Source organism: Nannobrachium achirus (assembly GCF_963921795.1).
Source record: "Nannobrachium achirus genome assembly, chromosome: 10".
NCBI lineage: Eukaryota > Metazoa > Chordata > Actinopteri > Myctophiformes > Myctophidae > Nannobrachium > Nannobrachium achirus.
Genome location: NC_137819.1, coordinates 41730667 through 41744173, shown reverse-complemented (window position 1 = coordinate 41744173; position 13507 = coordinate 41730667).

Below are 13507 nucleotides of genomic sequence, written 5' to 3'. Positions count from 1 at the left end.
GTCATAAGTTATTTGAGGAAATCCTTTGAGTAGGCGTATTTTGATTAGGCTACAATCAGATTTGTGCTTTACAATCAATTGAGTACAAGGCACCCCAATGCAAAGAAGCATAATAGCTTTCTTGTGGTCTTTATACTTTTAGTTGACCTTGTATCAGTGAACTGTAGGCCTACTGTACGTTTCCTTTGCTAACTTAAATAAATAAATTATTCAATCAATCAGTCAGTCAGGGTATAGGTCTACTCATTGATTGTCACTGTGGTGGCACACACTGTCCCACTAAGAGACATATAGTAGGTCATTATTTATGAGTTAATTTATGAGACATATAGCTCAAACTCATCATTACGATCATTAACACATCACATATAGCCTTCTATATCATGTGCAAATAATTTATACAGACTTCATCAGTCTACTCTACAGTATCATTAGGAAAATATGTGATCACAGTTATAGTCTCTTGCAGAATGTTACGAGATGTTTTTCCCTGTTTCTTTACTAATACCATTTGGGCTGTGGCACGGTTTATAACATTTTCCTAGGAACACAGACACAACCAGGTCCTTTAATACAATACAAAAACGTCTAGTCCAAGGTTCTTCAACGTTTTCAGGCCAAGGACCCCTTAGCTGAGAGAGAGATTTCATTGATAGCTTCATAGACTTATTTGATATCACTATCCTCAGTCTATGTTAGATTCATGTCAATGTGTATTTTCTGACTTTTAATGTAAAACGATTATCCTATCAAACAGAGACTTGGCGAACCCCCTGTTGAAAACCCCTGGTCTAGTCTATGTGATGACCAAGCATGTCTAGCCTTAGCATGGCTTTCTGCATTCTAATTTTGATATAATAGTAATGGGTTGATATTAGGCCTATTGGCATTATTGACAGTTTGCAACAACGACATAAATGCACAGGAAAGTACAGTTCAATACTGGTCTGCTTAGAGCAGAGGATTTTAAACCCAAGAAATCCTATGGCTTGTTGCCATTGGGGTCCTTTGTACTCAATTAATCGATTACTTTGATTACTTCATTGATTACTTCTCTATCTATGACGCCACCGGTCATGGGCTGTTCTGTGTAGCGCTTCAGTGGATATTGACCTCTCAGGTGTCAGATACATTCGCCTATGATTTTTTCGCCTACATGCATTTGGTCCTTTCGCATGGCACTTTCGCCGTGGAGGAGAGTCTTTTCACCTATCCTGTCTGGCCCATTCACCGCAGTTGAAGAGCCATTTCGCCTGCCCTAGACTGTCCATGTTTGTATCGTGACAGTGGTGTTACCTCACCTGTCAAACGGTGACCATTACACATGGCTATCCTATGCACCCCATAGAAATCACATTAATAGAGATTAGAGCTATTGGAATCAGGTGCGTCCAAATTATTAAATGGGTTAGATAATCACCCGCGTCGGCAGGTTAGATACTAGCGACTTTAAGCTCGATGATTTTCGGGACGGCAACTCCAGGCGGACTACGGCTGCTATGACGTAATCGCCGTAGTGGTCAAAATGGTTAAGCAATAAGCCTCTGCGGCGACGGGTTCCCACCCCTTTCACTGAACGCTTTGGTTCAGAGTAGGCGCTACGTGGGAAGGGACTTTCTGCCGTAGTAGAGGTATGACAGGTTTATCTATCGAGCGCGGATCATTTCCGGTTACCGTTGTCATCTGCCGTTGCCATAGCGTTGCTTAACGTCGCTATTCACCCGAGTCACGGTTACTGAGGTTAGGGTTAGGTTTAGGTTTAGGCATAGTTTTACTGAGGTTAGGGTTAGGGTTAAGGTTAGGTTTTGGTGGTCGGACCAAAGCAATTTAAGGGTGTTCGACCTAAGGACAGACATGTTACCCTGTTTGACACCACTGTCACAGTCACTATAATATTTAAATGACAATGGGATAATATGTAAACATAGACAGTCTGACAGCAGAATTGAGCATAGGCGAAAGGCTCTTCAACGGCGACGAAACGGCCAGACAGGTTAGGTGAAAACACTCCTCCACGGCGAAAGTGCCACGCGAAAAGACCAAATCCATGTAGGCGAAAAAATCATAGGCGAAAGCGCTGGTCGGCTGGTGACCATTGTCTCATACTGCAGTCTGCACCTCGTGGTCAGGAAGTGCAAAACATTGTTTTCTTTCTCAGAAAGGAGTTTGTCATACCGGAGATGGGAAAAGTACTCACATTCTTTACTTAAGTATAGGAGTACAGTTACTTGTGTAAAAAAAACTAAAGTAAAAGGTACGGGTTCAGAAATGTAGCCTACTTAAAATGTTTCTGTGCAAAGCCAACTGATTGAAGGCTATAAAACTTAAAAGATTCCCACCAAACACATGTCTTAAAACTGTCCCAAGATTGGTTTCCAAATTGTGATGAGACACTCAGACACTCATCGATAACATTAACAACTGTAATGAGTGTAATGTTTGGAGTGATGGCCAGGGTGTCAACGAAGGGATGTCCTGTGTTTGTTTTGCTAATCTAAATGAATCATGGTTTGCACTTTAAAATCCTTTTACCATTTTTTCCCCCAAAAGGGAGTAGGCTATTCATGGAAAACTATTCTCACATAGCCAGACATTTCGACCTCTCTGTCCAGCTCGACCTAAGTAGGCGGAGTGGGTAGAGATTATTCATGGCAAATTGTTCGACCCCGAGTCCTAACTAGTCTCGCATTAACCTCGCCCACCAGGTGTTCGTTCACAACTGGCCGCTTGGTTTCCGCCTAAGGGCTCAAACACACTGTACGACTTTGCGTAGTCGCCGAGTCATCAAATCATTATAGTATTTCACACTGCACGAGTGACGTTCTTGAAATCGGCTCGTTGTGGTTTTCGCCGTCCTGCCGAAACTTCCGCATTGTGACGTTGGGGCAACGGTAGGAAGGTCTTCTTACCGACTTGTCAGACAGGTCGTGGGCATGGTCGGCAAAACTGCAATCGCGGCTCTACACGTGCACAAATGCGAAATATAGCACTCCGTAGAAGTTCTGCAACATGTATGCAGAAAGCCTTGTTTTAATGTATTAGTCCGTATTTTTAAATAAAATGAGTTTTTTATTTTGAAATTTTTAAACTGTTTCCGGTGGATAGTTCCGGCAAATTGTAGTCCTTTGAGTACTACAACAGGACGTGTTGTGGTTTCCGCTCCAGACCGGTTACACTTACAACCCCGAAAAGTGACATGATCCTAGGTTAGTCTCGCATAGTCAGACATTTCGACCGCTCTGCCTAGCTCGGCCTAAGTAGACGGATTGGGTAGAGATCTCAGAAAGTCTGGCTATGCGAGACTTTTATAATCTGTGATTTTCTATTAGAGAACAATTCACTAAGTGAATAAACAATCAAACAAACTGGCCCTTGAGATTGTGCCCAAAAACTGCCAAACCGGTTAGAGCAGAAAGTAGTAGGTCTTACCGACTTGTCAGACAGGTCGTGGGCATGGTCGGCAAAACTGCAATCGCGGCTCTACACGTGCACAAATGCGAAATATAGCACTCCGACTCCGTAGAAGTTCTGCAACATGTAAGTGTGTGTCGATTTCAAATCGAGCATCACTGGTTTGGTCAAACATGGCTCCACTTATCATGTGACGTTCATCCATTCCCCCATTCGCTCATACAAGGACACACATGACGTATGTGTATAGACGCATTTCCGGTCCATGTTACACTGATAAAAACCTAGATGCGCAGCGCGCGCAGGTCGGTACCGAATGAGCCAATCAATGAAACCAGCGCTCCCCAAAACAACAGGTTTCCCATCCACCAAGAGGCGCTGTTGCAACTAACATTGTAGCAGACAAGAAAAAGCAGTGACACGTGTTAAAAACTATTTTTATTTAAAAATATTGACTTCGACAGGTAGCCTGACGGAAGTTTCGGCAGGAGGATCTTAATGTAAGGCTAACCAGGATGCATCCCCGATACATAGCCAATATTATTCTAATTGTGCACGAGAGTGGGCGCTAATGATGTTCCTCTCTCGCTAGAAACGTTCGGGAAGCTGTCAGCGAGCGCTGGAATCGCGCACGGATCTTCTCGCAGTGCTTTTCACACACAGCGAGTAAAACCCCGGCAAGCAAAGCCCGATCTTGTGGCAGATCGCCGTTTTTGACCAAAATTGGTCAGCAACAGCATAATCGGCTCAAATAGTCGGGCAGTGTGTTCCAGCCCTAAAGTGCGGAAACAACTAGAAGAAGCGGCGTCGCTTTGATTTGGTTCCCCCTGTTTGTTTCCCCAATCCCGATTCCCTATTAAAATGCTCGAGTAGCCTAGTGTAGTCTTGCCGGTCTCTACGAGTTGGACTAAAAGATGCATATAGCAAACGATTTTTTCAAAAGCAAAACTACTCCGCATCAAGGAGTTTATTTGGTAGGCCCCTAAAAGTATGGTATGTCCTTGAGCGCATGGGCATTATTTTGGGTTAAAACTGTTTCCGGTGGATAGTTCTGGCAAATTGTAGTCCTTTGAGTACTACAACAGGACGTGTTGTGGTTTCCGCTCCAGACCGGTTACAACCAGAGATGTGCCGATTGATCGGTGAGTGATCGCGATCGGCAGATAATGCCTCTATCGGCTTTGATCAGTATCGGCTTTGCCTCTATCAGCTTTCCCGATCTACAAGCTAGATCAGCTATTTTCACAATATTTACCTGTGGGACTGAATGTAATGGCGAAAAAAAGATTGGACTGAATGTAACCTCAGCTTCAACTCCTACAAGTTGAATTGGATACTAAAGGACCTCAGCCTGCTTGCAATCCCCTAATGTTTATACTTAATATACAATGTCAATGTTTTGAAAGAAGAATCATTAAATATATAAATGCTGCAATAAATAGAAGAATTTATGGATTTGACGCTGTGATCGGGAATATCGGTATCGGCAGATACTGATTCCAGTTGATCGGTATCTACCCCAAAAATTGCAATCGGAGCATCTCTTGTTACAACCCCGAAAAGTGACATGATCCCAGGATAGTCTTGCATAGTCAGACATTTCGACTGCTCTGCCTAGCTCGGCCTAAGTAGGCGGATTGGGTAGAGATCTCAGAAAGTCTGGCTATGCAAGACTTTCTAATCTGTGATTTTCTATTAGAGAACAATTCACTAAGTGAATAAACAATCAAACAAGCTGGCCCTTGAGATTGTGCCCGAAAACTGCCAAACCGGTTAGAGCAGAAAGTAGTAGGCCATTGGGGTGACTGTTTGTAATGGTGACCTGTGAATGGAGAGAGACCAATTAGGTGAAACGTGAGGATTTCGCAAGGAATTTGTGTTGACAGAAGCCATAGAATATTCCATAGGCCATAGATTCAGGGACTCATGCACTATTAGCCCACTATTAGCCCCATTTAGAACCGCTATTAGCTCCGAGATGAGGTCCTAAGGCTCCATACTGGCAGCGGTAAAATCCGTCCACATGCAGTGATGTTCACCTTTTTCGCAACATTGTATCTAAAAAGTAAACGTAGTCCTAGACACCTGGGTTTTGAAAAAACTAAATTGCTTATTTAGTCAGCCTGTGCCATGTTTTCCCAAGAACCGACGGCAGGTGCCAGTACTGAACCCGATTCAGCTACAATGACAAAACATGGCACAGGTAGCCTGGTTCTCAATCTGGCTAGCCATCGTCACGAAAAGGGACCGCCCACTTGTCCCTTTTAGCCATCATTGACTCTTGTCTCGAGAGTTTGCCTGGTTCCAGACCCTGAATCGCTAGCCACAGCCCTTTAAAATGTTGTTTCGGCGATGAGTGTCAGGCTATGGCACAGGCTGACTAAATAAGCAATTTTAACCGTTTTATCAACCCCCGGGCTAAAGCAGTAAGCACTTATATGCATTTGTGAGCTCCCAATTAAGGGTAAGTTGGCATAGCCTGGGGCCAGCCTATATACTAATGCAGCTAACTAACTGCACTATAGATCCCCTCCTTGTTTTAACATGGGTGGGGATGTCTAGCTGAGCTAGGCTAAAGTTGGCATAGTTACTAATGCAAGAATGGTTTGATCACTTCATCTAACATGACACCACCAGTCATGGAGCAGTTCTGTGTAGAGAGCTTGCAGTGGACATTGTCTCATTCAGTAGCGCAGTGGTCACCTCAGCATGTGGTCAGGAAGCGCCAAAGTGGTGTCTTCTTTCTCAGAAAGGAGCTTGTCATAGTTTCAATTCACTAAAATGAATCAATGAAAGTATCATGGGGAAAAAAAACGTATTGTCAAACAGGATATTTGGCCACTTTCACTTTTTAATCTATTGTGAAATCTTTGCAATTTGGTGGTAGTCTGGTACCTTGAAAAGAAATCCCATTGGTCTACATTCCGGAATCAAATGCAGCTCAACAGTACAGTTCTCAAATGCAAATCATTTTCAATTCAATCATTTGTTGAATGCACTTGTGGATGCACTCATTTAATTTTTGGCTGACATGGTCTAAAGGTATTGGAGAGGATATAGCCTACCGTTACCTATTTGGTTATCTCTGATACAAATCTCATTTATTATCCCCCAGTTCACACTTTATCAACCACAGATATGCGTCTGTTTAACAGGAGAGTCTACTTTGAACTTAATGCAAGGCCTCTGTCACCATCTGATCTGCTGTTTACAACATCATCCTTGCAGAAATCTGCTACTCAATACATACTGGTATATCAGATGGCAGATATATCCTTCGTTCACCAGGGTCCTCGGAAATATCCATGCATTTTAAATGGAACTTTTATGCAGTCAAAAACTGTCAGTTCAATATAGGGCTTTGAATAATTGAATGGGAATAAATGCCGTAGCATTAACATAAGGGGAAATAAATAAATAAATAATCTAGTACCAAATACTGATGAAGAATATCTAAAATGTATCCTCCCAGTACATGTTTTCTGAGAGATGTTGATAACTAAGATTTATTTGACCTTAATTAAAAGCTCTGAGTCAGAGTTACTTTGAAAAGTAAAAGACACAAAGCCAAATATGAGGAGATAAGTCGGTTTATTTACGAGAATGCATTCTGAGAGATACAGAGAAAAATAACAGTTTTCATACAAGAATTAAGACTCCCCTCAAAGGAGGGAGTGAGAGAGACATCGTTATAGAGAAAAGAGCTCTGGTGACGACGTGTACTTTCTGTACCAGGCACCTGGGTAGCACAAGGTTGCAATAATATGATCTGTCTCATCTCAAGATGATGAACTCAGTTTAGGTTTAAGGTCATTCTGAGTTTTAGGTTTACGATATTGGAAACCCCCAAAATACAAAGAGCTATCTTTAATGACAAGACAAATGTCAATGCTTTAAACATACAAATGATTAATAGAAGCACGCTATAAAAACCTCTTTATCAGATGTCAGAGGTTGGGACGACCTTCACCTGTCCTCCTCACTGTTTTGAGTGAGGAGGACCATTAAGCCAAGAGCTGACATGAAAATTAACCTTTAAGTTTTTTATCTTTTGCCAAAAGCCCAAATTAACGTAAAGAAATAACGCAATGGATGAAAACCTATCCCTTCTACTGGGACTGGGACAGGGACACATGTTCTGGTCATGCCAAGATTTAGCAGATACTTGTGGATCTATTTTTCAAAACCTTCTCGTTTGTACTATGGCGATCAACCCCAACCTACAGTATACGCTGCATTTTTGGGGGTACTTCCCACTGAATGCAAGCCTACAGATGCGTCATTCACTTGACACAGCATTTGCTTCACTTATACCTTGATGTCTCATTCTCTCTAAAAGGAAATTTGCAACACCACCTTCCTTCTTTCACCGGGCTGAGGAGATGATGTAAAGAGAGATGCATATGACACTGGGTCTTTCATGACGCTGCATGTGTGCTTGAATCTTAGGCCGGTGGACTTGGGTCTATCCCTTCTCTACGTACGGTTATGGTCAACATTACAATGATTACCACAGTGTTTATGTAATGTAATATACGTAGGCTCTGATGCATGACAGCGCGCCGTTGGTTCGAGTCCCGATCCCGACAGCCTTTGCTGTATGTCACTCCCTGTCTCTCTATGTTTCCTGCCTACATATTGTACTTTCAATAAAGGCAAAAAGACCCCCCCCCCCCCCCCCGCACCAAACATGACACACGTGCATATCTCCTTGTATGGGCCGTTCAGTCTGTGACGTCAGTTATCTCCATACATGGAGTTCCGTGTTCATACGGTCACTCATACATACATACATATACACAAAGCCAGACGTAGGAGCAGTTAGCACCGCTCAAAAAGTTGTAAAATATAAAAGAACGTGCCTTTAAGTCATCATCAACTGAACAAAAAGAGGAAGCCCAACAGAAGAATAGTCAGCGTGTGTATGTTTCTTTTTCGCCCACATCCTTTCCATGTTCTTTGAATTCTCACTTGTACTTACCAAGAAGAACCACGTTTGTTTCCTTTCATCAGTTTAGAACAAGTTGACAAGATGTGCGCGTTGGCAAGAAAGGTTGCACTGCTGTCACAGCATGCACGTCCCGATCCCTGGTGCAACAGCAGTCACAAACCAAGCTTTCAATTACTTATGCAGCCGTAACTGTAACTGTAACTGTACTTCAGTACGATTTTCAGGTACTTTTCCTTTACTGGAGTATTTCCAATTTTCAACATACTTTTACTTCTACTTACTTCTATTCTCTAGGCAAATATTGTACTTTTACCCCTCTACAATTCATGGCTATTATTTTCAAATATATGACAAGGGATATTGTGCTTTTACTTTTAGTACTTAATCAGAGTATTTCTACTTTGATACTTTTAATTAATTAAAACAGTTGAGTACTTTTTCCACCACTGTTCATATATGTCTTCTGGACAGTGCTTCTGTTTGAACCACTTTATACCTACAGTACATACAGCATACATCGGCTAACTGAAGATTGCTCATCTACAAGCTCACAGTGTTTTTTTAAATACATTTTAATTGTGTCCAATCTGTGTGCTAGAGTATGTTAATTCAATCTAACTTTTGGGGTGGTTGTATTGTATTTAGTCTCCCTGATCTTCTATTGAGACATTCGTGTCAAAGGTCATGTCTCAACTGTAGACACCAACACGGGTTAAGACATGAATTTTGACCTGATGAGGCTCTATTAGCTCAATGGTAAAATAAATTCAGCACTTGTGCAGGAAACAGAGTTTGAATAGAAGAGGAAAGTTATAGTGCTGCTTGAAATGCTGTATCACGGTATAAATGGCATATAGCCTGAACTGCTGAACTCAATGCTGGCTGCATGCCCATTTTTCAACATTCTCGTGGAACCAGCAGCGGCTTAGGCTCATATCCTGCCCCCCGCTCTCACTTGCACACTTTCTCCATCTCCCACTGTTATATCGCTGTTTCTCGGATAAGGACGGCCCGCCAGCTTTGTGGGTTCCAGAGAACTGCATGTGAGTAAGTGAGGGTGGGGTAATGGTGAGTGTGCATGCATGAGGTTAGTAACAAATACAACAGCACTGTGGTTGAACCTCCTTGCAAATGCCCTGCAAACGGAAGGCAAGCCTATGCGGGAACCGCCTGTTCACATGCAGAAACAACTAAGTAACTAAGACAACAGGTACAAAGGGTTCATCATAACGGAATATACTGTAGTTTTGTGAATTCAGAATCTCAGATCCACCATCCTGCCAATCCACATAAACTGTGGCACTCCATACAGTATGTGGGCAGGTCGGTTATCAGTATGACATACAGTATCAGTACTTGGCCAGCAGTCTGAACTGTTACTTAGAACCTTGGTTCAGTCATCAACAACAACCTCACTTCTGGAATGTAATATTGAATGTTTTGTTGGAGTGGTCAAGTCAACAGCGACCTTTCTGCCTTCCAAAGAAATATTTCTCAAACTTGACTTGAACTTGACTTTACATGCATAGGCCTACTGTACATACATGTTTTCTGGATCATGGTACTTCATTTCCTTATTGTTTTTATTGTCCTTTCCATCAACCCTATCAAAGATACAAATTAAGGTGGTGTTGCCATGAGTTATCTTCTCGTTATGCTCTCCTATTATCTAACTTAGGATTGTGATTGCAGCTTCTTCCAGTGGTGATACATTAATTTAATGTCTGGACAGACTCCACTCACATTCAGGCTGCAAATAATAACAACCTGCTCAATATGCATGTGGCGAGAGCAGAGGGAAGACAGAGGTAACAACTGCGTCGTACTACTATGGCTGCAGGTAGAAATGTAAACTGCATATACAACTTTTATTATGAGGATATGACTCCTGTTAGAGATATGCACTGACTCTGCTGAGTGCACCTTTCTAGTTTTCTCTGTCATCCCAGTGAGGACAGATACTGAATGATGCCGTCCAGCGTCTGCTCACCTGCTGCCAAACTTTAGAGAGCTTTGGCTTTGGCTGAGGTACAGTAAAGGAAGTGAGTAAGGGAAAGTTCAAAGCATTTGCCTATTAGGAGTGAAGAATTCTATTCTTAGCAATTCTTTTTTGCATTCTGGGGAACTTCACAAAGGGAACCATTAATTATCATTCCTAATGCGGTCTTTATGCCCAGAAGAGGACTATATTTATATGTGCTGAGTCACCTATAATCATTCCTTTAAAAAAAAGACAAAATATCAGTTTCTTGTCTTAATGTTTTTGAGAATATGCTACTTAAAGGGATGTTTAATTTTCAAACATGTTTATTCTACTCTGGCTTTTTGTGATCACCCCAGACAGTTTTTAAGATTCAGTATTTAGATATTGTTAATTTTATCAGACACGCCCCTTTCCTACAAAATCCATTGTAAATTCAAACACTGTTTAGATTGTGAGGGGGAGGGACGTGTTTATTTTCAATTACTTTTTTCATGAATTTTATTAGGCCTAATCTATTTAATTGTATTGTACTTTCCACCTGGTGGCCCTATTTTGCACATGTCATTATAGGCACACATTTTCAAACATTTACCAAACCTTTCACAATGAAAAAAACTGCAAAACATAGCAAATCAACATGCTCTCAACGCACTACATCACAACGCATTGTTGTCACTATTTCTGAAATACACCGTTGTGTGACAGTGTAAATGGTAAATGGTGCATTTATGCATCCTTTATATAGCACCTTTATCCTTTATATAGCACCTTTATTATGAACGTACATTCAGACGATAGCAAGCTCATCGCATCGCGATGTGTTGTGAGCTTGTAGAACGGCTATTTCCACTAAAAAATAACATTGATAGTTGCGACCGTAGGTCGCATTTACTATCAAAGTGTCAGTCTGTCTGTCTGTCAGTCTGTCTGTCAGTCTGTCTGTCACACCTCACACGTCACACTCTTGCCCTGCTCATATCTCCGCAACCGTTGCCCCGATCCATGCCAAATTTTGCACACACGTTCCTTACCTGCCAAACTACAACCTCCAAGGACCCCCGGAGCTCCAGGGACCCCCAGGTCCCTGGGGGACCCCCAGATGTAAAAAAAGACCAAATGTGCTAAACTGACCAAATGACCACCCCAACGGGGCTGCTCACGGGGAATTCCCGGGGACCACCGACTCCTGGTGCTCCATAACGGATGCAAAAGTCGTGGCGCCCCCAGTGGAGGACCCCCTACACTGCAGCTCACATAAAATGCCGTAACTCCGGCTAGGAGCGACCGGGACAGCCGGGGCCGGTACCTATTCGTCCGCCTTGCCGGCGCGGAGACCCCACCCCTCATTTCTCACATGGCCCTCTTCTAGCGCCACCATGAGGCAGATTCTTGCAAAACAAATTTTTGGACACTGCTCCTACAATTTTTGCCCTAAAATCACGCAAATCGGTACACAGTATGTCTACACTCATCCCATCAACATGAATCTCTCCCATATAGCGCCACCTCCAGGCCGATTTTTAAAAACACATTTTTGGACACTGCTCCTACAGATTTTGCCCTACAATCACGAAAATCACTACACAGTATGTCTACACTCATGTCATCAACATGGATCAGGAAGATTTTGGCAAAACACATTTTTGCCCTATTTGTGGAGATAAGTGACCTACGGTCGCTTATCTCCCGATTAGGGAGCCTTACTGGTATCAATGTTTTAAGTATGAAGTTGTCAAATATGTCAGTAATTTCTTTGTATATTTACGGTAGTTTAGGTGTCATATCTGCCATGTGCAACTTCAAACAAAGCCTACAAGACAAACAGAAATGTAATTATCATCAACAAAAAAACACAATTAAATCGTTAATCGCAAATATTGTTTGACAATGAATCGTCTTGTAAAATGTCATAATCGTGACAGCCCTAGTCACACAGTGTGCTGACTTGCTTCCCTTTTCTCATTCACCTCAAAACAAGACATCAAAATAATGTGATATCTCTCCTGGACCCAAAATGGGAACGTTTTCTTTTCTTTTTTTGCGAGTTGAGTAGGCTATTTGTTAACCTCAAAATCGGGGAACTTCAGTTCTGTATTTTTATGCCAGTAACACTGTCTAGGTCCAGGCATTATGCCGGATGATGGGGTAATTTTCACATGGTTGAATGGAGGAAGATTTCCAACATGCGAAAGTGTCTTTTTAAATTCCTCAATTTTGAAATAAAAAGTAGTTAACAGAAAATCCCAAACATTTCACATTAAAATGTCACACAATGTATAACTTAACGTTAGGTCAACTCAACAGATAGGAGTAAGGTGGGGTAAAAGGCCCCCCCTAAGGATAATGTCTATTTTATGACCAATTAAAATACATTTTGATATTAATTCAGTATGTACATGTTAACAATGCTTTACCCAATACACCTATATGGGCACCATGTTGAAAAATTAGATACATTTGATTTTATAGTACAAAAAGAAAAACATGTAAAAAGGGCCTATTGCCCCACTACTGGGGTAATAGGCCCCCCTCTATGGGGTAATAGGCCCCCTTCTATGTCCTGGAGCAGAATAAGTGCTACAATCATGAAAATTGTCACGAGCATTTTCCATGGGTCACTTGACAAGATAATTGTCAGAGGAATTTGAATTTTCAAGATGGTGGCCATTTTTCAAGATGGCTGACACCTTAGTGGAGCAGTTATGTGATATAATAGTTTATTTGGTGATATAAGTATGAAAATTGGCATGAGCAGTCTCTGTGGGTCACTTGACAATTAGCCACCCACAGCTACTTGAAATTTCAAGATGGCGGACAATTTTCAAGATGGCGGACACCTTGTGGAGCAGTTAAGTGATATAATGGTTTATTTGGTGCTCCACTAAGGTGGTGGCCATCTTGAAAAATGGCTGCCATATTGAAATTTCAAGTAACTGTGGGTGGCTAATTGCCAAGTAAGTCTGGGTTTCCGAGGCTAATTGCCAAGTGACCCACAGAGACTACTCATGCCAATTTTCAGGCTTGTATCACCAAAATACCCAGGGGGCAAAGGAAGGTGTGCTGCATTTGCCCCGACATAAAAAGTTGTCCACCAGAAATATTATCTATGACCCAGTAGGATCACAACCTATATGGACAACCCGGTCAATTTGTACAACAAA